The sequence below is a fragment of the Perca fluviatilis genome, chromosome 19 (genome assembly GCF_010015445.1).
Source record: "Perca fluviatilis chromosome 19, GENO_Pfluv_1.0, whole genome shotgun sequence".
In the NCBI taxonomy this organism is placed as follows: domain Eukaryota; kingdom Metazoa; phylum Chordata; class Actinopteri; order Perciformes; family Percidae; genus Perca; species Perca fluviatilis.
In genome coordinates, this window is record NC_053130.1 from 17,570,011 (window position 1) to 17,582,972 (window position 12,962).

The window sequence follows — 12,962 nt, forward strand, 5'->3', positions numbered from 1 at the left end:
ACAGAAGGTCTACAGAGAGACAAGCCCATCAAAATATTACAGGAGCTCCTATTATCCCACTGAAGTCAATTTATTCTAAAGAAACACAATTCCGCCGTTCTGGCCAACTCTCTCCCACACCTCTGCGCCAGGTAAATGACAGTCCTGTCTCTACGTTCTGCTCAGCTGAGCTCTGCTGTTACTCCGTTTGCCAAGAAGCCCCTCTGTGTCCCTGCTGTCAGATCAGACCTGAGATATGGCTGAGAACCAATTCTCTGGTTCTGATGCGCAACCAGGCAGAAAAACTTGGCTGTGTACCAATCAATCCTAGCATTACTGTACTACAACTATACACTCGATTTAAAGGGGTGCCTCCCCAGAGCATCGGTGAGTTATGAAAGAGACACACAAATCAAAAAGATTAAAGAATAAAAAACATTGGGTTGAAGAGAACACACGCACACGCACACGCACACACACACACACACTTTTTTTAGCTCATTGTCATTTCAAATGTAGCTGCATCATACATCGGCACCAGTGCGGTTTGACTATTTACTTCTTATCTGCCTCCTAAAGGTCTCCATGCCTATTTACCCTATATGCAGGAATAATCAAAAGCACATGATATTTCAGTTAACTGCATTCATAATACCTCTGTTAACTGTCCCATTTGATAATACGTTAACAAGTCCCAGTTTGGATGTGATTAATTGTGTGGTTGGCTAAATGAGCTCTGAACAGACTCTGGGGAAACGCGAGAGCTGATGCTTTCTACACACGCCAACATCTCTGGGATTTTACCAACATTTAACACAATTACATTTACTTTTTACACTCTTTTTAGACTGCCAAGGAAGTGTGAAGGACAGCTAGAGCAAAAATAGACCAAGAAGGGATGACACGGTATTACCAAACATACACATTAGATCCTGTTAAACTTCTTTGACTGTAAATCTCAAAAAAAGGAAGGAGGACTCATTCATTTACAGTAAACATTTCATTGTCAGTAAACGTTTCATTTTCAGTACCGCTACCAGAATAGACACAGTGATACTGCCCTGGGTGCACAGAAATCAGTTTCTTGCTCTCTGTCCCCAACAGAGTGTGACAAGTGACTCCGGGTCAATGTGGAGCAATTCTTTCAATGAATCCTTGTTGAATTCCCCAGATTAGGATAGTGCCGGGAAGAGACTTCCAGACACACGAAGAAATGGTTGAAGGCAGTTCAATCATTCATAATTCAGCTCACCATCGATTTCCCAAAAGGCCAGAGAAGAGCGGTTTCATTCGTTAAGTTTCTGTGTCAGCATGACACAAGACAGAAGTTGTATACCTGCATACCATCATGCAGGTATACAACTTCATTAAGCCACTCCTCCAGCTTGAGCACAGTCCCTCCGTCTCTTTTCTTTTTCACTTTCTTAGTGAAATGAAGCTGCCTTCAAGTGCGGTCGGAAATGTCCAGATCCATAAACGATCTGACAGAAAACAATAATTGTGAAATATAAAGTCTAATTGTGCCACATTTGGTGGTTAAAGAACACAACATAGACACGTAAATGGGCCATTTAAGTGAAACTTCTTTTCTGGTCTGAATGGGCCCTTATTATTACTACATGTAAAGCATTTGGTCCATCCCATTAACAGTGACTTCCTGGACTGCCAGCAGAGACACTAGGTTGACACTGCTTGCCAAAGACATTTTACGTTACTCCCAATAAAAACCCGGCTCTTCATTTTTAGTACAGATTAAGCAAACAACATATGTGTTAATTAGTGAACATTTAAAAAGGGTGATGGTCACTAGATTTGGTTACCTATGGACAGAGCCAGGCTGTTTCCAGCCTTTTTGCTAAACTAAGCTTATTGATAACAATGTAACAATCTTCTTATCTCGACAAAAAGGCAACTAGACGGATTTCCCCAAAATGTCAGGTCGCAGGCCTTTCTACCGGCAATGTCAGTTTCACCAGTTGAAATGACAAACCTTGCCAGCAGCAGATTATATCAGCTGCATCCTGTAGTTGATCAACACTAATTCCCTAAGTACCTTACCCAAAGGCCAAACTGAAAGTTTGGTTATTGTTAATTGTTGTGTTCACAAAACTGCAGTGTATGCCTTCACGTCCACAGAAATGCTGAAAGCTGAACCTAAATAGATTTGATAAGGGATTTGAATTCAGATTAAATCAAATGTTAGAGAACCCTATCCCTAACCATTACAACACAACATGGCAAACAGAAGATTGTACAGTAGTATGGGCATAATGCCACCAGACCAGCTGTAAGTCAAACAGGAAAAGTAGGGTTCTTTCTGTCTGCCATTTTTCTTGGAAAGGAAAATGTCCTTTTTTATCCACGGGGAAATGTTATTCTCTCTCTGATATGCTCACAAGATGCCATGGCAGAAAAGAAATGTAAATACTTAAAAAAGGCAGACTTAAAGAGAACTTGGATTAGAGTTTTGACAGGATGTGGATGTGGATGTGTGTGTGTGTGTGTACAGAAAATGCAAGAAGGATGCGTACGGATTTTGCTGAAGTAACAGAATAATATATCTGGAAATCTAAAGAGTAAAAAAATAAAATAAAATAAAAAATAAAAAAAATCAGGAACTGAAATTGTTAAAAACACCTGCATTGTAGATACACCCCACAAAACACACACAGAGTAGATTAACTAGACATATTTTGTAATCTTTCTTACATGTAATAGGCTACTGTGAAGGGGAAGTAGAACACAGCATAGAGGAAGCCAGAGATGCAAACTGTATGTAGGCAAACTTGATTAACCTCATACGGACCTCAATTTCAAAAGATTTTCTTTCCTGCACATCTAATCCCAATTAGCTTGTACTTAAGAGGACATTTATGTGATCATGAGGCAGACACATACACAGGTAGGTACAGATGCAAACTTAAACCCACAGGTTAAACCCACAGATTTACATTTACATGTTGGGATTTTAGCCAAAGCTGAGATCCAAATTGAGTTACGGAAAGTGAGCAGGTGCAGCCTCTGGATGTTGAACACCAGCTGTTGCGAAAGTCAAACCTGCAAATGTTTTTTTGCAGCCCCGATAACACTTCTCTCTCTGGCACAAGAAAATAAAATGTAATCAAAAGTAAAAGCAAGTGGCTTTCATTACTGACACATGTTCGCAACAGCATTGAAGACTAGACTACTGAGCGCCTTCTCTGTTGATTTGGCTGTAATTTTAGGACTTGCTTCCTGAATTTTCACATTTTTGCTTGTGCAGCTGAATTGCTTCACTCCGAAGGGGGTGTCGGTCATATGAAATACCCAGGAAAACGTTAGATTTTACAGTATGTGAAAACAACATTCTAAAAACAAGATAGATTATGTCCATACTGCATAGCCATTTGTTAACCTCCAAGCTCTTCAAGTCTTTATAAAGAGGATACAGTAAAAGACTAAATGCTCACTGTAAGGCTTTAAACAAGAGTCACAGCGATCCATTTCTTTTGTCACAGCCAGAGATTACTAATACAGTTTACAATAACTTTTGTAAACTGCGTTAAATCCCCGGCGTAGGTACGTACGTGATGATACGGACCCTACGCCGTACCCTGACAAGCACCTCTCAAAAAATATAAACTACACATCACAATGAGGCAGACAACTGCAATTGGTCAGCTTGGCTGTGGCTTGGTAGGGTTGCATTTCCCCCTACTCATTTCCTGGTTCTCCTTCTCCATAAACATGAAATCAAGAAGGTTAACTTTTCCTGCTACAGCTTTCCCACCGTGGTCAGAAGGCACAGGGGAGACATTTTGTTTCTCTCACTATGCCTCAAGAGTCGGTACTCGCTCCAAAGCTAATCCCTGTCACTCTCTCACTCGCTCTACCACACACTCCCCAGCATACACACACACGCCGGCTCTGCTATTCTCTTAAAGAGATACACTAAAACGACGCAGACACCAGCGCACAAAACCTCATGCCACTTAGGTAAGCTGCAGAACCATAAATGAAAAATGTCACAACTTAGTTGAGGATTAATGGTGAATTCACCCACAACTAATAGACACACTAAATTTAGAAAAATGTGATATTGAAACTGGTGGAAGAGAATCAGTCTTAATATTAAAAAGGCCAGTTCACCCATATTACATTAAAGTTATTAAGACCTATTTTCTCACTTACAGCTAGTGGTATCTAACCACTTTTTATAGGGACTATTGCTTCATAAGAAAGCAGTTTCAGGACATCCTCGTGGCCTAGGGTTTAAAAGCTGACCATGTCATTCAAGGCTGGCTGAGGAAATTGTTACACGTTATTCCCCGCTCTCTATCATTTCCTGTCAATTCTATTCTTCTCTATGCAAGAACAGGAAAATATGCCAAAAAAGCCATTCACTTCCATTTAGGGCTGCAACTTATATTATAATCTTTGACGAATCTGCTGATCTGGTCTTTACTCGATTCACTGATTAATCATGTTGTCTCTGAAGTGTCAGACAGACAATTGTGAAATAACTGCTGCTCAGAGGCCAGGTTGACAAATTCGACATGCTTGTTTCATTGAAACAAGAAGATATTCAGTTTGTTATCACAGCCTATATGACAAAAAGAAGAAGAAAGAAAAGCATCAAGTCCTCACATTTGAGAAGCTGAAACAGGAGAATGTTCCACATTTATCCCTGCAAATGAAATGATTACATTATTAAAATAATTGCAGATAAATATTCTGTTGACTGGCCACTTGATTAATAAGCAAATTATTTCAGCTCTACTTCCAAAACATCTTGAACACATGCAACTTCGGGGTATGTGGAAAATGTGCCTCTGGAGATCAGACGTGGATGTTTGGGGCAATAAGACACGGTGCAGTCACACATAGTGAGTTATTCATCATACAACCTTTGACATCAAGACATTGCTGATTTAGACCCTCATCCTCCCACTTTGCCTCCCAGCCACCATATGCCTCCCAGCAGCCATGTCCAAGGTAATGGAACAAATGAAGATGTTAGGTTGGTTTGACTAAAGCGCCCCAGCATCCTCCACATACATTTCATGAGATGCATATTGGACGAGTCGCTCCTGCATAATATCAGTGGGACAGACGAAAAAAACGAAATGCATTTACACAGAAAGGTCACAGATTATCAATCAAGCATCCCATACTTTCTTTACTCCAAAGATAACAATTAGTCAACTCCATTCGCTTTAAAAAAAAAAAGTTAATGTGGACAGGCATTTGTAAGGCAATCACTACCACATGAATACACCAGAAGACTAACACTTTTGAAATCAGTGTGTATCAATTAAGTTGCAGCTTTGACAAAAATTAATTTCTGGAAGCAAGTTTGCTCTGATGGATTAGCTATCAAAAGCATTTCTGCATTAGAGTTTTTACTCCAACAAAAAGAATGAAAATGAACGGCTGACTGGCTTTTAGAAATATAATCAAATACGATATGTAGTAGCTTTAGTCCCCAAGGGGAAAATCTTTTCACAACATTGTACATTATGGGTAGCATGCTTACAGAAAAACAGAAAACATAACAGAATGACATGCAGGAAAATAACACAGAGCGATAACACAGACGAAGTGGCACCGATGTCTTTAATCTGGGTGTTTTGTTAAGGGCTGCTATGGCTGCAAGCACCAGGCTTTTGCCATCGCGAGCTCCCTTGCACCTCAGGGACCTGAACCTGCGTCCAGAGAGCAGAATGGTGAAATAGCAGTTGAGTGTGTGTGTTCTCCTGCGCTATTGTGGTTGCGATGTGTGTGAAGGCCTTTAACCCTCGGAGGACAAAAGACACACCGGCGCGCAATGTTTGACAAAACACCAACTCAAAAAGAGATATAAAATTTCATTTCAGACATTCATCTACTGTTTTAATCATAACCTAAGAGTTTCGTAAACACATTTCAAGCACTGAAACAATTCACAAAACAAATTTGTGGGAATTTCAAAAAGCCAACATCAACGCTTCAGCTTTAGTGCCAAATTATCTCCTTACACAATGCTCTGGGACAGATTTGGGTTGAGTTTGTGCTGAACGTTGTGATGTGAAACACATGGGGATTAGTTATATGCAAATATACCTTAAAAAAGGTAAATTAAAGAAAATATGTGAAAATGCCCTTAGACCTCAGAGGGTTTAATTGAGCTCTGAGAGTGTGGGTGTGGGGAGACCGATTAATTTGGCAGCAATGTTGGTTACACATACAGTTTGACCCGGTTTGTGACAGAAAGCATGTTGAAGAAACAGGTGTAACAGTAGAGCAGGATGGGCTGGACAATACTCTGATACAACAGTAGAAGGAGATTTTTTTGGGGGGGACACAGTCCTCTGAGTTTACGGATGGCTGACTATCTTTGATGACACCTTTCTGAAGGTTCTTTGTGTGCTGGTCGAAAGTGAGTTTGTTGTCTAGTGTGAGTCCAAGGTATTTGAAGCGGTCAACCATTTCAACTGGTTTGTTGTTGATGAGAATGGGGTGCTGGGCATATGGGGGACCTATTGCTATTTCTTTTGTTTTGGCTACACTGAGATGGAGGAAGTTCTGCTTACACCACTGGGGAAAATGTGCGACAGTGTTGTGGTAGTCCGATACGGAGCTATTGTCCGTTAGAAGAGCGAGGATGGCAGTGTCGTCTGAGTACTGAGGTAGGTGTTGGCGGGTGAGGGGCTGGTGCGGTCGTTGGTGTACATCTAGTTGATAGAGATGTAAGGAAGCATGCAGTATAAAAGACTACAAACTAGGGCTGTCCTTGACTAAATAATTTCATACTCCATTAACACTCGTGATTTTGTCGACTAATCGATTAGTTGATTCAATCGACAGATTTGTAAAACTGACTCTCTACAAAGAATCATGCAAAAGCACCACTTTGAAGGAACACGCCAACTTATTGGGAATTTAGCTTATTCACCGTAACCCCCAGAGTAAGACAAGTCGATACATACCCTTCTCATCTCCGTGCGTGCTGTAACGCTGTCTGACGGCTCCAGCGGCATCAGGCCAGCAGAACATGCAGGTGAATGGTTCCAGCAATCCTACTGCTCCGAATAAGTGACAAAATAACGCCAACATGTTCCTATTTACATGTTGTGATTTGTAGAGTCACAGCGTGTACAAAAAAACAACATAACATGAGACACAGCCATCTTCTAACCGTAAACAAACCGGGAACTATATTCACAGGCGGAAGAATATAGTGCTTGAGCGGAGTGATATGCTCGCAGCAAGCCTGTCTGAGAATATAGTTCCCGGTTTGTTTTACGGATAAAACGGCTGTCTCCATGTTACGTTTTGTTTTGTACCCGTGTATTCTAATCACGAAATAGGGATATATTGGCGAATAATTTTGTCACTTTTGTCATAATTCGAGCAGTAGGCTAGTTGGAACCAGTTACCTGCAGGATCTGTGCTGGGCTAAGCTAATGCTGGAGACGATCGAACTTAACCTATGCACTACGGAGAAGAGGGTATGTATCGACTTTGTCTGGGGACTGAACAAATTCCCAATAAGTCGGCGTGTTCCTTTAAATCTTGCATTTACCAGAGATGTGCTCATTAGTTTCTTGGAAATAAGTCATTCAGCAATCTTAGTCGACTAAGAGGGGGCTCAGATAAGCTTTGCTCACATGAATCTAAGTTCAGGAAAACCGTAAAGTTCAACATGCTAGGAATTACAATACAGTTTTTTCCAACTGCTTACACACAAAATCTTTTCATGTCACACGATTTTTGAAACCTCTCACTCAAATTGCAAAACTACACAGCAAATCTCCAAAACCATAAGCTATTTCTCAGTCTTTCACTCAGTTTTCAATTGCATAAAACACTTTTTTCAAAACATTACACACAATTCTCTACCTAAGACACAAAAATCTAACAGGAAGTGACTTGCTTTCCTTTTCTTAACACAAAATGCTACACTTATTTACCAGGGCACGCACAGAGGAGGAGGAGGAGGGAAGAATAGGAAGAAGGAGAGTCATCTCTGATGAGATCAGGGTCACACTTATTCATTATGTGACCAACCACAGATTCACCAATGAGAGAAGCCCATCTTGAATAGCTTTACAGTGGCTTCCATACTTCAAACCTTCAGAAATGAGAACAGGCATGCAACCATCTAATGACTATTTCAGCATTGCACCCCGACACGCAAGCAAACACACACAAGCACACACACAAGCACACACACACACACACACACACACACATTATAGTAAAAATTATACCTTTGGTTTACATATGTTTGTACTTTTTTTTTTTTCTTGTTTCATGCTACTGTATACAACACTGTGCTACTCTTACAAACGTAATGTTCTGCCCAATCAATATTTTCTGTTTTACTGTAACATTACATTGTTTTTCACAGTGCACTTTTCAACCACTCTCAGCAGATTACTTTCTCTCTAGTACATTATAAATGTTGATATAAGCCTATGAAAGACAAAAGAGCTTTCGATTTAGAACAACAGTGTGTACATGGTACCAAATGATACCAAACTTCTACACTAGTACAAATAGGTTATGCACTCATAAAACGATGGATTGGAAAGTTTGTAAGTACACCAGAAGTTTGGCTCGAGGTCATGGTGCAAAGAACCCTAGGGTGAAATTACTCCGAACCATATTTGGAATGTTTGGATTGTTGATACAAATATAAAACCCCAAACAGGATCAAATCCATTGTATTTGTACAAGGGTGTGTTGTGTCTGGCAGCACACAGTACTGTACTGTTGTGCGTCTCCTTCCCCACACCATCTTCTTGATTCGTTGCCATTAACAGACAGAAACCTTGAGAGACCATGAAAGCCCTAATGACATCATCAACCATAGCCCACTACCTGCAGCAGTGCCATCCGACAGTCTATTGAGCTGAGCCAGCACCTCTGCTCGGCTGATGTATAGCAGCTGTCGAGCACTCCCCCTCTTCATCCGGTACATTATCATTTCAATGCACAACACACACATATACAGCCGCACACACTGCCTGAGTGAGAGAGGCTACTTAAGATCTGTAAGAACACTGTTCCATTGTCCTATAACCAATGTGTTTCTTTTTTTAACTACTGCCATTAGTATTACTCCAGTAAGGTTAAGTAAACAGGGGTGTATGACATCATCCAGAAGAGGAAGGCATTAGGTTGGATCAATAAAATTCTAATATATTCCCTACAGATGAAGACCAGCCACAGTGGGGTACAGCAGCAGGGCAGACCAGGAATGAGTTGCTCTGCCAACTGTGAGGCAAAGAGAAACAACACAGTATCATACCTTTATTATGTTATTAGATTACAGCTCAGCCAGACGCTGATACAACAAGACTAGCAGGGGACATGTTCATACAATTATAGTCCAGGATCAGATAACCATGCAGTATGGGACAGCTGTACAGAGTCTACAAGGCACTGGAAACCTTGTGGTACGATTGCAGCTGCCATATGGTGATAATATTGTCAATAGACTTTTAATTAGTTCAGCTGAGAAACAATAAAAAAAGAAAACAAAAGAAAACAAAAGTAAAAACTTGCTATGCTGGAAGTCTGGTAAAAAGAGGTAATGATCTGACACTATCACGACTTCCGCACAGTCACAGAAGTTCAGGAAAACGCACATCCTGAATAACGCATGCACACAGTCTCCTAAAAGGGATCAGGATACGTATGAAGACTGATTTTTGTTGGCTGGATCCATATCCTGTCTCTTTGCAAAATGCAATCAATATTATTTAACAGATCAAGCACCAGAGTGAGGAGACAGGGGTAAGCAGCTGACAGAGATGCAGAGTGAGGCAGAGAACAGCATTGCAAGTGCCATTTTGAAACAGGTTGACATTAAAAACAGAAATTCAAATATATTGAGACTAAAGAGGATTGCTGTTGATTGGTATGGGCGCAAATCACATGTGATGTGGTTAACTAGAACGTTATCACATCCTCCAGAGTTAATGTACAGGAAATACAAAAAAGGAAGAGTGAGAGTGAGTGTGTGTGTGTGTGTGTGTGTGTGTGTGTGTGTGTGTGTGTGTGTGTGTGTGTGTGTGTGTGTGTGTGTGTGTGTGTGTGTGTGATAATCTACTTACTTCAAACAATGTGACAAATAAAAATAACTGCATTACTGCTTGCTTTAACAACAACAACAACAACAAAAAGTCAGGCTTGAAATAATTATCAACACAAATAAAAATATTTCTTTTTCAGCTCTATGTGAAACATGCTGTATGTGATTAGTAAGGACTGACATCAGCTGTTGGAACAAATTAATTAGGCAAAATAAAGATGTGGATTACTCTTGTTGAACCAGAGCTAAAAACGTATTTCTAAAACTCTTCTGCAAGTCGAAATGTGTTTGGGCGTTAAATAAAAAAATGTAACCTCTATATAATAGAACAATAAGGGCTGTCAAACACATCCTGTGTTCCATATTGCAAAATACTGCGTGAGGCACATTTCCCCACAACCAATTGTGTCAAACAATGTAGGCAGTTAATTGGCAGAAAGCTACAACCGAGCCTTCAGATACTTTTGATTGCATTCTTTCCGCCCTCCAATTACTTTCCTCAGAACCTATCTCTGAAGACAGAAAGTAGGAGTTAATTTGCAAGCACACAATGGCCCAGTCCATTAAGACTGCAAGCTCCTTCACTCGCAGTTTGAGCAGCTTAACAGACACATTCTCAGTCACCCTCTTTCTCCCTTTTGGAATCATAATCATAGCTTACTTTCTCATTTCTCCTTGCAGTCAGTCCTGACAGGACGACTGACGACTTCAGAGTCTGATGACAGCTCGGGGTCTTGAATAGATGGGATTTCTCATAACCGCAGAATGCTTGCCGATACCTGCAAAATCCTTCACTGTCAAAGGGCACAAAGTCAGCCAGTCATGCCAGAAGACCATGCCAGGAAGCGAAAACCAGAGGTAGAGGAGTGGACTGTGTAGGATGTGGTCATATGAAAGGATTTTATACAGCAAATAAGTTTGTGCAACTGCAGTTGAACGTGTGGAAAACCTGAATATAGCACTTTAAAAGTCACTTTATATGGTTTCCTACTTATTATGGTCTCCTATGATTAAAATCAAACATTTGATATCATTGCTATAATTTAACAAAAAATAAAAAACATCTGCGCACTCAAACATGAAAACTTTGACAAGTTGAAAATGGCTCATAAATAAAAAGGCTGACTTGTCTTTTTTGCTTTTATTTTTTTCCCCTGGTACTGTAGATTAAATGTGTTCCCAATTTATTTATTTTCAAAGTCAAGATATTTCTTTTGTTCAACTCAAGAACAAAACCCAGATTAGAGCTAAAACTGCTTGCCTACAAAAAGGGCACCGTCTGTCACTATTGTTCAAACACTCAACTGTGTCACAAACTTAAAAGCAGCGTTTGTGCAGAAAAGAAGCCAATCTATATGGTCTCTGCGGTAATCCCATGTGAGGAGGCAGGATTAGTTACACAGCAGCACAACAGAGAGAATTTGCATTGTGTTATCTGCAAGTTTATGCATGCACACTCCCCAGATACCAACGGGACAATGAGGCTTCTTATCACAACAAGCCCTCAGTATTTCACAACACTAGCAAAAACGTAACCAAAGGCTATAGTGATGTAACACAAGGACACAGCTGGTTCTTTCCATTCAGTCTATGTTTTTTCCTCTAACCCTGACAGTAGCATCATGATGAAGGTGGTTTTATAAGAAGCTATCTTTGACATGACGCCACTACATGGAATAAAGGAGTGAAAATGTTGCCCTCCCACTGAAAAATACATACCACAAGAGGCATCCACACAGTGGGAGCGAGAACAGAAAGCTTTCGAGTATACAAGAGTACAATTTGCTTTAAAAAAATATATATATATATATATATATATATATATATATATATAATAATAATAATAATAATGTAAACAAGCTCCAACTGCAATACGCACACATGGACTATACAGTGGGTATCATGGCACACAGCAGGACTGGAGTGTAAGGTGGAACAAACTGAGGAAAGCTGATCCTGCAGCCAATGAGAAGACAGTGTAGCCTAATGTCAGAGCCACTGTAACAATTTAATGATGGCAGAATAGGGTACAAACATCACTACTTATCAGGCAAAGCACAATTTTACAGTTTAAACTTAATGTGGAATTGTTGATGTCAAGCTGATGAATCGGTTGATATGTTTTCGGCAGCTGTAGCCTGTGGAAGCAGTGCAGCAAGAGCGCTCCGCTTGGCTAGGATCATCCGGTCGGACGCCTCAGACCGGAGGGCTACAGTATAGGCTTAAATGTAGGAATACATCAGCAGATGCTCTGGGAGACAAAGGAAGCAGCTGTGAGCTTTCCATGACCTGGTGTCCCATATCTCATCAAATTGAGCGTTACAAAAGGCTTGGGGAAGACTAACAAAGGCTTGGTCGACGCGGTCAACATTGCGTCTTTTCTTGACTCACAATCAAATGCTGAACGGACAAACACAAGCAATGTATTAATTTAACATTAAAACAGTAGAGATTTGAGCTGACACAAACGCGTCGCTAATTTTTGCTGCAGAGTGCACCACTCGCTGACATTAAACTGAATCGTCATAGCCTACCTTAATCACAACAGGCTACGGTGACCGTCGCTGGGGACCGACTCTTGGCTTTTACAGCGGGCAATCAAAACAAATTAAAAAAAGCAAATTGTCACACGTTCACATCCCAGCACAGTCCAGACGCACGTCCGTCCGACCGACCGTCAGCGGTTGGATTTAATAAAGCGAGAGGCGCAGGGGAGACAGAGGAGCCTCAGTGTGAACGGACGCATAGTATTGGACCAAATGTTGCTCCATATTCCAACTTACAGAAAAAAGAAGACACTCACCGCTGTGTTTGGCACAGAATGACGACGTTTTGTTTATTTCATTGCCCCCGCTGAGCAGCTGTGTGTAGTGGTGCGTCACTGACTTCCGCGTTAAGATGGGAGTGAAAAAAAAAATGCAAG

General features: G+C 40.7%; 1 protein-coding gene across 5 annotated transcripts in view; it reads right to left on the reverse strand.

The window, feature by feature from the left end:
• Positions 1-12,962, reverse strand: part of march8 (membrane-associated ring finger (C3HC4) 8) — an 82,059-nt gene extending 69,097 nt beyond the window's left edge. For 2 of the 5 annotated variants that reach the window (XM_039783984.1, XM_039783980.1), the window contains exon 1: positions 12,843-12,962. The gene's annotated coding sequence lies outside the window, so the exon portion shown is untranslated. The other 3 variants (XM_039783983.1, XM_039783986.1, XM_039783982.1) reach the window with 3 other exon arrangements.